The 18,767-nt window shown below is 39.6% G+C and overlaps 1 long non-coding RNA gene across 2 annotated transcripts in view; it reads right to left on the bottom strand.

Moving 5' to 3' along the window:
* The window catches only part of LOC120402162, a 48,078-nt gene that overhangs the window by 4,911 nt on the left and 24,400 nt on the right, over window positions 1–18,767 (bottom strand). Inside the window, exons 2-3 of one of the 2 annotated variants that reach the window (XR_005597029.1) lie at window positions 14,716–14,814; window positions 9,163–9,268 (exon numbers count right to left, since the gene is read on the bottom strand). This is a non-coding gene — a long non-coding RNA (uncharacterized LOC120402162). Of the gene's footprint in view, window positions 1–9,162; window positions 9,269–14,715; window positions 14,815–18,767 lie in introns of those variants that run through there. The other variant, XR_005597028.1, reaches the window with a different exon arrangement.

Genomic DNA, 18,767 nt, shown 5'->3' with positions numbered 1-18,767 from the left:
TGCTTGCTTTAACCTTTAGCTTATCTAAATGCTAGCTGAGTTGCTCACAGAGATGTTTATAAAGATAGAAAGGAAAAAAAACCCTGCAACCAACCAAACTAAAACAAAGATGTTTAGGCTATGTCTGCAATAAAAATACACTAATTTGGGAAGATGAAAGTACAGACACAGGCATTATTTTAATGACCTCTTAGACCCTTAGTGAGCTGCCTGATTAACTAAATAAAAAAATTGCTTGTGTGAACAGCAAGCCCTCAAAACTCATGTTTGGCATAGTGAGCCATCCCAGGCACTTGGCATATTATGCTTTGAGTATGTTATTTTGGAGCAATGACAATTTGTCCCATAGCCCTAAGGAAAGATGCACTCGGAATAAACATTGGAAAGGGGCCAGCCCCTGCACTGAGATGGCAATTTCTTGTAAAAGACAAGACACAGCTACGGTCTTGTTTCCCGGTAAATGGAAGTGTCCTCGCTGGCACCTACAAATATGTGATCACGCATTGTTCTTTGACTCTGAGAGATGCAAGATCGGCCCTCACTTGAGAGATCTGCCTAACTATGGCATGCTGACAGGATCTCCATAGTGTCCATATGTTCCAACTGCCCCCATACATGCACTGCTGCTAGTGCCAGTAAATAGTGCTGTGACCAGTGTCTCCATTAACACTGCCACTTTTCTCCTCCCTTTCTAGGATTTCTTATATTTATTGTCCTACTGTGCAATGCATTTTGCCTGCAGATGGAATCAAAGGGTATGTCTAAACTACGAAACTAGGTTGATTTTATAGAAGTCGATTTTTTAGAAATCGATTTTATACAGTCGATTGCGTATGTCAACATTAAGCGCATTAAGTCAGCGGAGTGCGTCCTCACTACCGTGGCTAGCATCAACTTATGGAGCGGTGCACTGTGGGTAGCTATCCCACAGTTCCCGCAGTCTCCGCCGCCCATTGGAATAGTGGGTTGAGCTCCCAGTGCCTGATGGGGCAAAAACATTGTTGCAAGTGGTTTTGGGTACATGTCATCTGTCGCCCCTCCCTCCATGAAAGCAACAGCAGACAATCATTTCGCACCAGACACCAGGTCAATTAGAAGAACACAGCAAGGCACGCTGCTCATCAGAGAGGCTTTGAAAACCAGTTTCACGACTGGTGTGACAGTTGTGTGTGTTTCTCTTTGATGCAAACCCACCCCCTTTTTTATTTTAATTCTCTGTAAGCCAACCACCCTCCCCTCTTCGAAATAAAGTAACTATTGTTTTGAAACCATGCATTCTTTCTTTATTAATTAAAAAAAAGAGAGATCACGGACAAGGTAGCCCTGGTGAGGTGGGTAGTAGGGAAGGACAAGGCCACATTGCTTATTGTAGCCACACTAAAAATCAAACTGTTCGAATGACAGCCTTCTGTTGCTTGGGCCATCCTCTGGAGTGGAGTGGCTGGGTGCACAGAACCTCCCCCGCCCATGTTCTTGGGCGTCTGGGAGAGGAGGCTCTGGAACATGAGGAGGAGGGTAGGCGGTAATACAGTGGATGCAGCAGGGGTCTGTGCTCTTGTTGGCTTTCCTGCAACTCTAACATATGCTTCATCATGTCCGTTTGCTCCCCCATTAGCCTCAGCATCGCGTCCTGCCTCCGCTCTTTGCACTCACTTAATTCTTTCCTGGCCTTTGCCACTGAATGCCTCCATGCATTAAGCTGTGTCCTATCAGTGCAGGAAGACTGCGTGAGCTCAGAAAACATGTCATTGCAAGTGAGTTTTTTCCACCTTCTAATCTGCGATAACCTCAGGGATGGAGATGATAGGGGGAGCGTAGAAACATTCTATGCTCTACGATTCTGGGGGGACTGCATGGTCACCTGTGCTGCTGAGTTCGCCACTCTGACCAAACAGGAAATGAAATTCAAAAGTTCCCAGGGCTTTTCCTGTGTACTTGTCTAATACATCGGAGTTCAAAGTGCTGTCCAGAGCGGTCACAATGGAGCACTCTGGGGTAGCTCCCGGAGGCCAGTCCCGTCGATAGCGTCCACACTACCCCAAATTTGACACAGCAAAGTCAATTTTAGCACTACTCTGCTTGCCGGGGAGGAGTACAGAAGTCGATTTTAAGATCCCTTTAGGTCGACAGAACGGGGTTGGTTGTGTGGATGCATTCATTTTTAAATCGACCTAATGCAGCTAAATTCGACCTAACCCCATAGTGTAGACCAGGCCAAAGAGAATAGGGAGGAGGATGAAGAGTAGGTGAGTGCCTGGTCTGCAAACACCACTATTGTTTACAAAGCCATATTCCAATATACAACCCTCCTTTGAAGGGTGTTTTGACTTTAGCCCTATGAATGTGAATCACGTAGCTTTATTAACAACAATTCTCCATCTTTTATCATGTCATCTTAAAACATCTTAAAAACTGCAGACATCTCTCCACTGATAGGATGATCAATATCCCCCACAACACACCTTTCAATATTCCTGGGTTTTACCCATACCTACCACAATATGTGGAGTACCTTATCCAGTGCACTAAATGCCCCAATAACAACAATGTGAGTGAAATCAGAAAATCACCATGCTCGCAGATGAATTCACACAGGAAAATGTTAAAAGACAAAAACACCATATCACTTGAGGGTGAACACTTTTCACAAAATAAGCACTCTCTGTATGACCTCTCAGTCCTCGTTCTCCAAGGAAATCTGAATAACACTTTCAGAAGACAAGCGTGGGAGCTTAAATTCATAACTTCGCTAGACACTAAAAATCATGGATTGAATAGATAAACTGGATTTATTGCTTATTACAACAACCTATAACCCACTAACAACCACATCCAACCATGTTTCGTTTCCTTTCCCTTCCCTTCTCTTCCCCCAGAGGTGACATGTGGAGGGGCGGGAATGGGGGAGTCAAAATGCCCTCCCAGATTGGCCTGTGGGGGGTGGGGAGGGAAAGGGGCTGTTCTATTCATTCCCTCTGGGGCACCAGGCGTTGGCCACTGACAGAAGACAGGATACTGGGCTAGATGGACTTTGGTCTGACCCAGCATGGCCGTTATTATGTTCTTATGATAACATATAGGAAGTTCTATCCCTGCTGTAGCTCAGGTGGCATTTAATCAGACACACTAGCTGTAGATTTGTTTTCAAACTCCAGTCATTCTTTTCCAAGGACCATTCCACCATCTCTGTAGGAAATCTCTGTGTAAGGACCAGGAAACAGCATGAGTTTCAACTCGCAGAGTCTTTTCAATCATTCCATTGAAGCCATCCCCTTGGAATTGATATTTAGGGACAGTCCTTGAATCTGAGGATATCTGCTGATGGCTGAGGCATAGACCCACATTCATTGCTCCATGGCCCTTCCCCTTTGTCATCACAGCTCAGCTCCCTCAGGAGATGTGAACCTTTAAGGAGGTCAGTGTTATATTAAACAGCCAATTCCCATCCCAGCAGCCATCAGACAATAGCAGTGTTCAGTCACTATCAGTCTACAATAGTTTTGAACCAGTGACATAGAAATAAAAGGGTCTATAACCTCAATTACCTATCTATCTCCTCAGCCATCCAGCCTCCTCTCAGTATGTTTTTGAGAGGCAATTTACCCTATCTGAACACTTTTAGTCATTATCTGGATCATATAATTATTCTCTGAAGCATATTATAATAAATTATAATAAATTATTATATATTATTTGTATAAAACCAGCACTTTGCTGCATGTTACTGCTTGGTATATATGCATGATTATCTCCTTTTGTGGCAACCATTGTCAGATCTAAGATGAAATCGGGCCAAAGAGATTTGGCATAAAGTGTGAACCCAGATGTTGCTACACTTCAGCAGTGCACAGTATGGCATTCAGGGTGATAGTTTTCAATTGAACTAACTGAGAAGGATACAGTCTTCCTGACCTCAGTGGGACCACTTGTGGTATAAGTTACAATTCAGTGCTCATAAGGATATCATGATCTGTCCCAGTGGTGACTGAAGGGACTTCGGAAAAGAGGCATAAAATAAAATTATAGAAATAGATTTGAAACAGTAACTTGCAACAGGGCAATCAGTGTTTGACTGATTCAGGAATTAGGTTAGACTCTACAGGTCGGATCTTTTGTCAGATTTTTTTCACTGACAAATGCCTTATTGACAAAATGAAAATTTCCATTTATATCTTGTAGCGGGGCAGTAACCCTGCTCGGCCCAGAAGGGCTTAAAACAGCCCAGCAGACTCCCTCTAGCTTCTGAGAGGGAGGGACCAGGCTACGGGGACCTGAGCAGAGTACCTGAGTGGAGGAGAGCTGGGGAAAGGCAGAGGAGCTGGGGCGCTCCAGCCTGGAAAGCCCAGGCTGCGGCCTAGCAGAAGGCCAATGGGTACTGGAGGTTGCAGAGGGCAGCCCGGGGTAGGCAAAGGCAGCAGGTCTAAACCCAGCTTGCTGGTGATGAGTAGGCTGATACTGCAGTCTGCCCCAGGGTGGCGGGGCTAGACGATGACTGGCAGTAGCCTTATACTGAGGCAAGGTGGGGATAGTGAGTGGAGGTTCCCTGGGGAGGGGAGACCTTGTGAGAAAGGGGTTACTGCCAAGATAATGGGGCTCTGGGTCCAGGAGGGACATGGGGGCCAAGCGGCAGTGGGACACCGGTCTGCAGAGGGCACTCCAGAGGCTGGACAAGCTAATTCCCAGAGACAACCAGCAGGAGGCGCCACAGAGGTGAGTCCCACAGTGCTACACATCTACATTCACATTTTGATTGAAAAACTAGAATGATACAAAATTAACATGCCACGCATTACATGGGTTAAAAACTGGCTAATGAATAGGTCTCAAAATGTAATTGTACATGGGGTATCATCACGGAGTGGAGGTGTTTCCCATGGGATCACAGAGGAATTGGTTCTTGACTGTATGCTATTTAACATTTTTGTCAATGACCTGGAAGACAACCAATATAAAGTTTCCAAGTGACACAGAAATTTGGGGGAGTGATAAATAATGAAGAGGACAAGTCAGCAATATAGATGTGAGTCGAACGGTAAGCTGGGCACAAGCAAACGGCAAGATCTTCATTTTGTTTTGCTTATAACTAATCTAAGAGACACCTACTTCACAGGGCTTTGCAAAATATTCAGTTTGAGGAATGATATACAAACATTTTTTTTCTCTACTATGATTTTCTCTCTATTTTAAATAAATCTGGGTTTTAAGAAGTCTATTGTTGTATTGACAATTTCATGCACTTCAGAGACAAGAATCACTCAGCGCCTACTGAGAGGTGCTGAAGGATAAAGAGTTTCTGGGATTTAACCTCTTCTTGTAGACATCGTCTGACAGACCTTGAACAGAGGGGTCCACTCCCATCAAGTTGTATTGCTAAGTGCTGCAGTAGGTGAATCCAGGAGAGATCCTACAGAAAATGTGAGTTGCTGCAAGAATAGTGTACACTGGGCAGAAAGGGCAAAATCCTGGCACTATTGAAATCAATGGCAAAACTCACATTAATGTCAACTAAGTCAGGATTCCATCCCACATTTCTACTGGGAGAGTCCAGTGAAGCAGCTTTCATCAGTCTTCTCTCTTTTCGCACAAAATGATAAATAAGATAGGCCTTTAGAACTGTGTCGAACAGCTCTGTTTTAGGACATGCTAACTGAGCCCCTTATCTGGTTTTCTAGATACATTCTACTGTGGGCCTCAGAATTAATCTACCAGTTTTGAGACCACTATGATTTTTTTCCTCTGGGTTCTATAGCAGGAGGAGAGGTAAAATTAGGTTTATAATGGAAATTCAGTTGTACCTCTCCACTGTGGAGTAACATCACTCCTCCATAATGTTAGAACTGTGCAACATGAAGCAAGGTGACAACTATAAGACGTACGTATACACATTTTATTTTGTTGCCTCAAGCCCAGCTCTGAAAATTTGAAGCGTGTGCTGTCAGGGCCAGTGATTTAACAGTTCTGACATCTCTGCTCCTAAGCAAATTTATCACATTAGCAGTGTTCAGCCAGTTCAGAGATATGATTGGTTGAGCACACATAAGTGCTTTAGAATTCCTTTCATTTAAGAAAAAAAATGTGCTTAAAATGAAGAGACATCATATGTGTTTGTGAGAGACAAAGTGCTGTTGTGGAGGTATATTGGACTGTGTACAATGCAATGGTTGTACATGCTGCACTTAAAAAAAAAAAGAGAGAATCCTGAAAACAGGGATCTGGGTAGGATTAAGCTGGGAAAAGAACAGATGGGACTGTTGATATGGCTGCCGGAGGCTTGGGCAGAAGGCAATGAAAAATAATTTTATTTTTTGTCCCGAAAATGAGAATGCTTAAAGTGGTGGATTTTGGCAGATGGGGGTGGCTTGGAGGAAATGACTGGCAGACTTGCTCACAAGATAATAACAATAAAAAAAGGTGGTGGTTGATGGTTTGTTTGCTTTTTTTGTGCATTGAGAGTTCTTGAACTTCAGTACAGGCAGCACTGTATATGTTTACATATGCAATAATCCAGGACAGGGGACCTCATTAACAGAGATGAAAATTATTCCAATTACATTTAGCACTATTAACACATCTGTGGGTTATGCTCTGATTACTCCCAAACAAATATCTGTATCTGTCAGTCTAGCATTTCAAATATATAATGTGCATTCTTCTCTATTTCTATCTCTATAGCATATATTCCAATCTAGATATTTAGGAAACAATGAATGGGAAAAATAATTGCTAAATCATTATTTTTTAACTTATCGAGAACACCCAAAGGTGACATTGCTGAGTTATTCTTCCCCTGTACAGCTTTCCCTGTTACCTCTTAGGTGCCTTTCCTTTTGAGTGCCAGGTGTTAGCTTGTAAGCTCGATAGAGTAGGGATAATAATCTTTTTGTGGGTGATGCGAGGCATCTATTACCTTTGCAGTGATAAATAATGAACACTAACATGCTATTACATCAATAGCAGAGTTCTTAACACCTCCTTATTGAAATCTTCCCTGGTTACCTCAAAACAGATGAATGACTTATATATGATGAATGAAAAAACAAAAACATCAACATGAATGAATACTCTACTCTGGGTCTTCCAGTGCATCCAGTCTTCTTGGTGTGAGTTTTCTAGGTTGTACGATCTTTGGAACAGAGAATGCTGGTTTTTTGTTGTTGTTTTTATTTTGTGTCTTGCATGGGGCCAAACCCCCTTCTGATGAATAACAAAAAATAAAAAAAATGAGTTAGCTGAAATATATATAACATATGGAAGAATTGTTTAAATATGAATGACTGAAAGGATGGTTAATTCTCAGATATTCAGCCTTTATCATTTGTTTTGCACAGCATCTGTTTGCATTTTAGTAAATGACATAACGTTGGCTTAATAGCAACAAATTGCAATATGTCTTGCAGTACGTCTCCTGGTGCAATAAGCCACATATGTTTGAATGTCACCTCACCTCTAGATATTGGCAAAAGATCTTTAATGGAGAAATGAAAGTACCATCAAAAATTGAGGTTTTCATTGATCACTGTGAAGTCACCAGTAACTGTACTAGAAAAGTCCATCTGGCATATGAAGAGATAACTAGGTATTTATTCTTGTAAGAGTATCCTTTAGACTCATTCTACATTATTTGAAAGACAAGTCAATATCTTTCATCCAACAGATAGCTTTCCAGATGAAAAACATACATGCTGGAATGCTTTAATGCAGGCTTGAAGAGTTCCCTGCAACTCATCCCTCCAGTGAGAGGCGTTCAAGGAGTCATGAAGTGGGAAGTAGTCCTATGCTCTCAGCAATGAAGATCTAGGGGATCTGCATGGAAGGCCATCTCTAGGTATGCAGACACACATGGCTTTCTCTTGTCTCTATGCTGCTCTGTGAGAAGTCTTGTGCTCAGTCTGAGTCTCCTTGCAGTTGCCCAACAACAGCCACAAACCTGCTCCAGTTCTACTAACTACCTTGCACCTTTCAGTGTGCAAAGCCAAGCAGATCTAAAAGGGAAAGTGCCATACAGAGTGGATGAAACACGCACCAGGGTGCTGACGCAAAGCTTTACCTCATGTGACTCAAAGAAATATCTTGTGGAAAAGTAGTCACTAGGTATTCACTTTTGATTTGTCAGTTTCAGAGTGGTACAGCCATAGAGGTGCTCTTGAGAAGTTGGGTGAAGGGCTCATTTGCTGTGCTCCAGATACTGTGCAAATATATATTTTTATTTCTGCGAATTTTAGGACTTGGTAACATCACAGAACTGCTGGAGTTCAATGACAAAACTTGTATGACACTTTAATGAAGATAAAGAGGACTTTCAAAGCTAGCACTACAAAAACATCCTATTTGGGGGGAATAATAAATGGATGCCTTGCTTGGCTAGGCAACAAAGCAAAGATGGATCACTTTTCACTGTTGCAGGATGTCACAATGGCATTTTGGCCAAACTCTTTTTGAAGGATGCTCTCATAAAAAAAAAAATCTACTATGTTCACTTACTGCAATAAAGCATGTCTCTTATACATTGTGGCCAAACTTTTCTAACTTGGAGTCTAAAGGTAGACAATTAAATGCATGTATATAAGTACCTAAATTAAAAGTGGCCTGATTTTTCAGAGGTGCAGTGGCCATGGAAGTTCTCAGTTTTATTAAATTATTCTTCAGGGGAATAACCACGCAAATAAACCATATACATTTATAAGAATAAGAACAAAAAATCCCAAAGAATTTAATCATACCTGTATACTGCCACTCTAGCCAGACTAGTATTTTTATTATACTAGTTTCATTCAATCTTATGCAACATATGGGTTTGTAATTATTCTTGCATGGCATGTATACATGGTCAGGACCTCTTTTCTGGTAGTTAGTTACAAATGCCCACCAGTTGCCAGGGGGTGGAGACCACTCCTGCAGCTTTTGCAGAGGCAGGAATTCACCCAGAAATCAGTAACAATCACCTTTATCAGCAAACAAACATTTCAAATGCCCATCCACAGCATCAATCTCTCCATTACCGATCTGGGCACCACCTTTCCTCTGGGCTCTGGTTGGTTCTCACATGTGGAGCAAACTCATGGTAGGCAGACAAACAGGATACTCTGTCTCCCAGCCCTGAGATCCAACTCTCAGACTGCTGTGGGTCTGCACTAGCAGCAGCATGTTTCCTGTCTGACAGCTCATGCAGTGTCTTCTCAAAAAGGCATCTTCCTCCTCCCGTCATAGGAGAGTGAGCAGCAGGAAGCCAGAGTGGGATTTCCTTCCACCTCCCAATCTAAGCAGTGCCCTGGGGAAGAGAGGGCTGGACGTTCAGCACTGTTGATATGTGGAGTAGTGGCATCTATCTATCTATCTATCTATCTATCTATCTATCTAAGCATCAGTAAAAGGATCATTCAGAGGGAAGCTATCCTTTCTTCAGCCCAGAAACAGCACCTGGGACACCTGTACAGTTGAGCCATAGCTATTGCAACAGGCTAGGAGAGGGGCTGGCCAGAAAACAAGAATTCCATTTGGCAAAACAATTTAAGGTTTCAGAATTTGTTCTCATTGTGTATTGGAATACAACATAAACCTTTCAAAATTTGCTAAAAATAATGATACACCTACCTCAGAATAGCTAAGGGACCTTGCCTGGGATAAGGGAGGCCCAGGTTCAAGTCCCTGTTCTACTGATTCACCAGGCTGTAGAGTCAAGTCTCTCTCTTTCCTGATGAATACTTGTTTATACAAAGTGAAACTACTCCAACAGGAGAAATTGAACTTGCTCTAAATCAGGCACAACAAAGTCCATTCTTGACATGAGAAACCTTCTTGATGGAAGTTTGTCAAAAGAGAGACACTCCCACGCAGTGTTTCAGTTTTGACCAATTGGCATTTTCCAATGAAAAACATTTGTTTGGAAAAGTCCTGACAGTTCTACCTATGAGGTACAAATGCATACCCTTTGCTCTCCTCCCTATACAGGGTTTTAGGTCAGTGTACACATGCTGTACAGAGACTCATTCTTTTAGCTTCTCCAAGATGGTCCTTCAACGCACCCATGTAAAAAGCCAGCACAGAGAATAACCAGATGGTTATGGAATCCCTCACGACCAGGCCTCTTCAAATGATATTTCCGTTACAGTTTGGGCCTTGTGAACCATAGAAAAGACTCAGGGTTTGATCCTTGGTACGTAGAATTGAATGTTAATCTGCTTACATCATTCACTATGTAACACACTATCTCTGTACAATCTTGTTACAGATCATGAGCATTCTCACTGTAATAATAAAGCAATGGTATTAACATTTATTGTCTTTAACTGGACTTTATGAAATAAGTAATTCCCAATTATATGTAAGAATCATATACAACTCAATCTACTCCTAAAATGAAACCCTCAATGCATAAGATTTCACATCATTTTTTACTATGTAGTACATTTATGTAAAAATATGCAACATATTGTTTCTTTACCTGTATCTTATTCTTTTCGTGCAAGTTACAAAGACATAAATAATGCAGGAGTCCCATTCACTCTGAATGGACTTGATATAGGAAAAATAAAACATAGTAAAAAGGTGCATAGCGATAGCTACTGCAAAAACAGCTTGAAGAACAAAGCTTTAATCACAGAGAAAGCACAAGCTACCATATTATTCTTCCTTTACATAGTTGTTCTATACAAGATTACAATTCCCAGATCAAACTTTAGTTAAAATTAGAATATAACCGGTCACCATCAACTTAAAAATAACATTTCTTTGTGAAATGCTTTACTTATAAATAAAAGGCAATCTAGCCGATAATGAACTTTTACATATATTTTCATTATAATGCTATGACTATTCTTGGAATTTTTTATCATGTTTTATATATTGTCACTTGTGCATACACTGTTTAGCACTGGGAAACTGTGGCTGAATATTTACAGGAAATCATTTTAAAATGAATCATCAGTAGGGTTGGTTGGAAAACAATTCTCTTTTGCAAAAAATATCTAAGTTTCAAAATTTGTTTTAGTTCCCCATTTCAATGAAAGCTAGACCTTTTGAAATTTTTCATGTAGAAATATTAACAGTTCATGACAATGTATGTTGAATGATAAAAAAAAAGAGTGGTGATGTAATGTCTATGATTTATAATAACATAGAATGGAGAATGGAAAATAACTTATGAAAGTTTGAATGTGTAACTGGATATGTGAGATCTTAGATGGTGTACAAGGACAAATAAATATATAAAAATCAAGTGACCAAGAGTCCAAAGTGGGTTTAGGGGTATAGTTTGCCATATAGGTTTCACACTTGCAACTTTGTTGAATTAGAATGGATGTTAACCTTGAATAAAGTTACTGTGATCTTTTCTTCTTCCACAGTTTGAAAGAAATCTTGGGTTTTTTTGCATTATTATTTGCATTGTGATGGCACCTAGAAGACCCAGTCATGTAGCATGACCCCATTGTGGTAGACGCTCTACAAACATAGAACAAAAAGATTGGCCCTGCCCCAAAGAGTTCACAGTCTAATTCTAGGATGGGTTATGCTAACTGCCCTTACTCTTGTGGCATAGTACCTCATTCCGTGAGCTGTCCCACTGAAGCCAGACATTTATTTTCAGAACAAAGGTCTCAAAGATTCTTGAATCCTCCTCCTTTACCCCTCCATTTCTCTCACTCAAAGACCTGGAACTGTCAGTCGGATACCTTGTGAAACAACGGTGCTATTCTACATGGGCAAGAATGTCAGAATCTTTTACTTTGATATCACATTGTTTAATTTTTGTATTCTGTTCTCTGATCATTGCTTCCATGATCCCACCTCTCCTATTCTTAACTTGAAAAATAATAAAAGCCTGACAAATTCATAGCCTCTTTGCATAAAGTATTTCTGGGCTCTGTGGGCTACAATTAAAGATGAACACTAAATATTAAAATCTTGTGCCTGTGTAGTAAATTGTCTACTGGTATGAATCTATGCAGTGGTACTTAACATTTAGTTATTGCTTCACAAACATTAACTAATTACAGCAGGAAGTAACGGATTGCTCAAGATATGTGGCATAATTGACACCCAGAACACTCACACCTGCTAGTTCTGGAGTCTGACCAGAAGAATGCCAGTACTCAAGCAAAGGAAGAACTAGAAAATAAAATATTATTGCTGGATAGAAACTTTACCCCACAGTACTTAAAGGACCAGTGTAGTAATATAGGGAAGGATATTTCTCCAATATATAGATTTGTATTGAAATCATGAGGAATTCTGTGAAACTATGTGAAACTATGGAGTTTCAAACTCAAAGCAAAACTTGGGGAACAGTGCAAAACCACATACATCCAAACTAACTAAAATATCAGTAGAATGAAGCCCAGTTTTACGTTTCCTGACCTACTCTACTGTTCACTTCAGTGGAAATAGTCACATAAGCACACACTTACGCAGCTTCCTTTATCTAGACCTTGTGTGCCATTTGGTTTATATATGTGACATTTCTCACCAGAAAATGAAAATATAAGGATCACTAATTTAGTGATTATTTTTTGGACACTTTAAGCATAACTGAGGTTGCGGAAGATTCTGATAAAGATTCTAACATTTTTTATGCTGTATCGATAAAAAAGCACTAAAGAACTATAGTGGAAATTAAATGACATTGCTTATTCACTCTGCTGATTAAAGCTATGATAGTCTGAACAGGGCTAATGAGATGATTGCTGACTCACTCTCCCATCTCCAAAGTGAGCTCTAGCTGGATCAGCTGACACACCCTTACATGAAGTCATTTAATCCATCCATTCACGCACAGGTTTTATCACTTAGTGAAGATATAATCCATGTCGTATCTCATGGCTCTGTGTTACACATATGCACATGTTGGTCCTACATAGGGTGAGCACCTTTGTTGGATGGATATAAGGGAAAACTACATGAAAAATAAGGGGCATTGCTTTAATTTTAGGGACATTTGAGGGAAAAACCATTTCCCTTAACACACCATGTATTTTTCTCTCAAATGTACATTTATACTGCCCTCAGGTGTACAATGCAATTACCATAAGCTTCAATGTAATGTTTAAAATGGCACATACTAGTTTTAATACATTTCAATACATCTTAAAATAAGGGGCAGGTGGTCTCCCTAAGGAAGGGACAAATCAATGCACTAAGGGATGATCCCTTAAAATAAGAGATGAGTAGTCACCCTAGTACTACAGCATCAAGTAAGAATTCAATGCACTGTAAATAGATGGTGACTGTGCTAAATTAATCAGAACATACAATTAAATAAACATAGTCTCAGATAGAATTCAGATGCTGCTTTGCCAGATAATGTCCTCACTAAGAGATGAATTAATGCATGCATTATTCCTTCCAGAATTTATTCCAATACTCTGTTTCCTTTTGGCAGATACTATTAATTTTAATTAAGAGAATTGTAAGGGAATTTCAAGGTAAGGCCACACTACTGATCCTTTATCTCTGTCCTCAAGGCCAAGGTACCAATTTGGGCATGCACCTTGGCCAATAGAAATGCTGAATATTTTTGATCAAGGATATGTTTTATTTGGAGAGAGAACTAATTAAAAATATGGCCCTTGTTAATGGAAATGCAGTCGCTCTAGAGTCAGTCCCTGCATTCTAATGGATAGTACCGCAACTTGTAGCAGAACAGATTTGTTGACATCTGGGCCTCATGATAAAATAGAATTTGAATACATATATTTTCTGTCCCAATCTGCATAGAACTTTTCAAAGATCTACTAGGCAGTTGAGAACAGCTGAGAATCATTATCTGTTTTTTTGGTTTTTTTCTTAAGAGGAGCTATAGATTAAGCTGCCATTAGTTATTGCCTTTTTCTAAGAGCTTCTCATGTGGGACTGAACGGTATGCAAAAAATATGGCATATTCTAGGCAAGAGCTTCTTAACATGCAATGAGGCAATGTGTTATTAAAGCCACAAACAGTGCCAAGGGAGACCTCTATATTTTACAAACACTGGGGCAAGATCCTTAGCAGGTATAAATCATTGTAACATTATTGAAGTCAAGAGACCTAAGAAGTTTTATACCAGCTGATGACCTGGCTGATTCTTCCATTGGAGAGCACAAAGATTCTTGTTCAGATTGGCAATTGATTAGTAAACCAAAAGGGTATCCCAGCCTGACACCGGAAAGTCAAATCAGCACAATTAGCAGACTGGCCTAGAAAAATTCACAATTTCAGAGACAAATGCTCCATCACCTACCTTAAAAATCTCTGAATTGTTTTGCTGCTTTTCCTTTTCTGAGAGAGAATCCTCTACAGTATGTGCCTTAATGGCAAGCTCTTGCTGTCAAATCCACAGATAGCTATTTAGAGTCTCAATGCTGAGATTTGGGATTTCTTGATGCTAATCTCAGATGTAAAATATATCTGAATCATAATCTCTAAGAGGTTAAAGATTTCAGCAGGGGAAAATGGTATTTTGTCATTCTGTCATGAAATTGTTTTACAGTTCACACTGCAAAGTAAAAAATATAAAGGGATCATCACCTAGGTAATAAACTGCCAGCTTCCAGACAAACATTTTAACTGATTTACACCTGTTTTTCCTCTAGGAAAGGTACATTTATTTGAAATATCTCATTCCCAACTGATAAATGACAGCAATGGGCAAATTTCTTTGGCTAGATGTGAACTGACCATGATTTGTAGGCGTCCAGAACAACAATAGTCTAGTATGCATTACCATGTAAAGAAAAACCTACCAGTAGAAATACTATGTTCCTCATTATGGTACAAATCGTGTTCAGATTTAAATCCTGGTCCAAAATTCCCACTGACTCCAATGGTGATAGGATCATGTTCTATGTCAGGAAGAATAAACAATTAAAATTAATCAACTGAGCATCATTTTATACTGAATTCTATGAAAAGGTGGGTGTTTTTTAACCCATTTCATTCACAGCATATGCAGTAATAGATCTTCCACCATGTAAGAATCAGAAATCAATGTGTTTAGTCATTTGCTTTCATTTACAATATCACCTTTTCTCTGACATCTTCAGGAGCTTTGCAATAGGTAAAAGCAAAAGAAAACAAGTCTACAGATCAATTCTCGATAAATGAGTTTAAGCTTCAAAGTATGGCTGGGAGAACAAATATAATGACTGAAACAATAAACTTCAACATGAAGGCCATTTTATAATCTTAACCTTGCTCTCCTCATAGCTTTATACATGGTATTTTAGGAAGTGATACATCTGGAAGAGTCTCTTCTCAATTTATCAGGTCATTAAAGAGGGAAACAAAGGGTTGGAAAATAAAATGGATGTCTTACATGTTTCAAGACATAGTGTTCACCTTACTTAGAGTGGATCTCATGAATAAACACTCAGCACTACTGAGGATCACAATAAAAATCCAGAACAATTAAATAAATATGTAGCAAATTAAAACTAAAATACATGGGTCAGATCATCAATTGGTAGAAATTAATATAGCTGCATGACTTCAATGGATCTATACCCAGATTCACATCAGCAGGTAAGGTGGCCCATGAAGTAAAATATCTGTTCAGAACAACTCCAACTCTGTATAGTTTGCTAAAAGACACAGGTTTCATGCTTAGAAGAATTTAAATCCTAGGTAAATTCCTAATGTAGCAACAAACTCTATCCTGTATTTCATATCTTTTTACTATTCCCAAACAAACAAACATATAAACAACAAACAAAAAACCCTACATTGATACATAGTTTGTATCAATAACTAAATAAAAGGGCAAAACACATTACAGAAATGTTATCATTATCCCCAAATCAAGCATTATAAATAGAGGAAGTTCAAAGTTAAGGTAATACTTTAAAGAAATCCAAACATATTAAGGTAAGCAGTGCACAGTGAAAGTACCCAAATAATCTTAACTCTGCCCTGTAGTGTTGTCTTACAATTATCATATAAGGTATTGTGGTCTCAAGATTGGATTTCAGTGATTTTCAAAGACACATTATTGTTATTTTTTTAAAAAAAACTTTTTTGGCTGAAGAATCAGTACAGGACAGAGTTAAAGAAAAGATGATCTGAAAAGAAAACAGAAGGTCTAAGTGTTGGACATATTCAGCTTGACAAGTTCTCCAGTAGGGTATATTGGTGAGACAGTCACATATGGAGGACTGGATGCAGAAGGACAGATTAGGTTTGAAGCAGCAGATTTGTGCAAATTAATGGAGTTTGGCAGAACTAAACTGAGTAGTCAATGGACTTTCCTGCCAAGTTTCAAGACGAATTTGATGGTACCCTACCATAGAAGCTCCTTCTTTTCTGTTTCTCAATACCACCAATTTATTAAAGAGAGATGCTGAGATTTCCAAAATTGTCTAAGGGTACATCCATACTACCCGCCCGGGTCGGCGGGTAGCGATCAACTTCTCGGAGTTCGATATATCGCGTCTCATCTAGACGCGATATATCAAACTCCGAACACACTCCCGTCGACTCCGGAACTCCATCACCGCGAACGGCGGTGGCGGAGTCGACGGGGGAGCCACGGACTTTGATCCCGCGGCGTCTGGACGGGTAAGTAGTTCGAACTAAGGTAGTTCGAGTTCAGCTACGCTATTCGCTATTAGTTCGACCCCCCCCCCCGCCCAAGTGTAGACCAGGCCTAAGAGATTTAGATGCTCAATTTCTATTAATTTCAGTGGGAAGTGGGTGTCTAAACCTTTTAAACAACTTTGAAGGTCTCAGCCAAACTGTGTATCTTTTTGAATTACTACAACCTATTGAGTATAAGCTTCTTGTTTTCATAATGAGATTCAATAAGGCAAAGTGTAAATGGCTGCTACTAGTTAAATATTCCTCAGGGAATTGGATTTGATAGTTGGGAGAATAATGAACCTCTAACTTTCAGGGTTTTTTTAAATAATAGTTTGACTTGTCCTGGTATGTAGTTAATTAGCAAATGCAACTCCTCCATAATGAAAGCTTACAAAATTGAGTTAGCTTTGGAATGCTAAACATTTTTGCCTTATTCTCTGTATCTGGTTACAAAATAAAATAATTCAAAGAATTGGTTCTATGTGACATGATCTTGATTAGATTTCCAAAGAAACATAACCTGCATATTCTCTCACTGCCTGAGGGAAAAATATTTAAAGGATGTGGTTTTTCAGGGATTTTTCTTTTCATACACTTGATACTCATCTTTCTATGATATGGTTACATCAGCTTTAAACTGTCACATTAATGTATAAATAATATGCAAAATCTTGGAAAGGATTTTCTAAATCATAGTGTATTAATACAATAGCCCCTATCTGAGCAGATATATGTCTATGGATCTCAGCACTTTCAGGACTGGACTGTAATCCAGCAAAAGCACCTAAGCATCTGCTTAACTATAACCATTGGTCAACGGGCCTGATCACATGCTTAAGAATAAGCACATAATAAAGTATTTTGCTGATTCACAGCCTAAATTCTTCTCTCTCTCACTCACGCATACACAATACATTCATTCATTCTTTACGCACACTCAGATATATCAACACATCTTTTTCTCCTACTGGCTAAGAAGGAAGAAAGAGAGAATTCATCTAATTAAGGGAACAATTCTACTTTTAAAATCCTGGGAAATGGTCATATGCTATGGTGATTGGGTAGCAGATAAATAGATATGGCTGTGGTGGTGTTGATATTGTAAAATTTCATTTGATCGAACTTGTTTCACTTTCATGGATCCTTTCTAAGACAGCCTTCCAGTATACTGTGGGCTCAATCCTACTGTCACTCAAGTCATTGGGACATTTGTTAGGGACTTCAGCAGGCCCTTAATTTGCTTTTGTGGTTCTTAACCCTTATGAACCGCGTCTTTGTTCTTCTAAGAATTCTGAAAGTTAGAGATGATCTATTACAATAGATCATCTAGCCCATCTCCCTGCCAGTAAAGAGAAAATATTTTGCTTTCTAATTATTTTTGACATTGGCAGGGATATAAAAGTCTGAATGTATCTTCTATCATTTTGGGCTCTTGCCGAACATGCTTTCTGCAGAAATATTGATGCCTCACTTGACAATGGTTAGGCTGTTGGTTTGCTGAGACACAGCCTATCATGGTGACCAGTGTTGTCTCATTGTTTCCTTGAACTCCCGCATCCATCTATCTATGTCGTCCTGTAATCTCTTGTCTTGTACTTAGATTGTAAGCCCCTGGGCACTAGGGGCCATCATTTTGGTTTTGTACCTCACTTATCACAAGGGGGTCCTGGTCCATGACTGGGTCTCCTAGAGTATGTCTACAGTGCCGAGTGCAAAATGCACTTCTCTTCTGATGAATAATTTCTAGCCCAAACCCCAAAGTCTACGCCACAATTTTACACCCCCACAGCCTGAATGCCCCAAGCCCGTCAGCAGACCTGGGCCAGCTGTAGGTGTTTAACTGAAGTGTAGACATACCTCTGGGAGTTACGGTAATAATAGCAATCAATAATAATAATTAACAAAGATAGCTGTTGATCAAACACTCTGGCAAAACTAGAGTGTGGGTCTGCAAAGCTTATGCATGTAAATCAAGGTATACAGTCATGTTGATATATGCAGGGTCAAGCCCCCAAGACTTCATCCCCAAAAGAGAAGCAGTCTTTCTTTGTTTCTTTGTCTCAGTAAGCAAAGGCTTCACTCATAGTGTAGCGTAACAAGAGAGATTATCATAAAGCACATTTGTGTCAATCATGCAAAGCTACAGTAATAGCAGAATTTACAAATTCCATCTCCTCACACATGTTGGAAAGAGATGATTATGAGCAATCTCATGCAAGGA

This window comes from Mauremys reevesii, linkage group 3 (assembly GCF_016161935.1).
Source record: "Mauremys reevesii isolate NIE-2019 linkage group 3, ASM1616193v1, whole genome shotgun sequence".
NCBI lineage: Eukaryota > Metazoa > Chordata > Testudines > Geoemydidae > Mauremys > Mauremys reevesii.
This window is presented reverse-complemented; position numbering and strand designations above follow the sequence as displayed.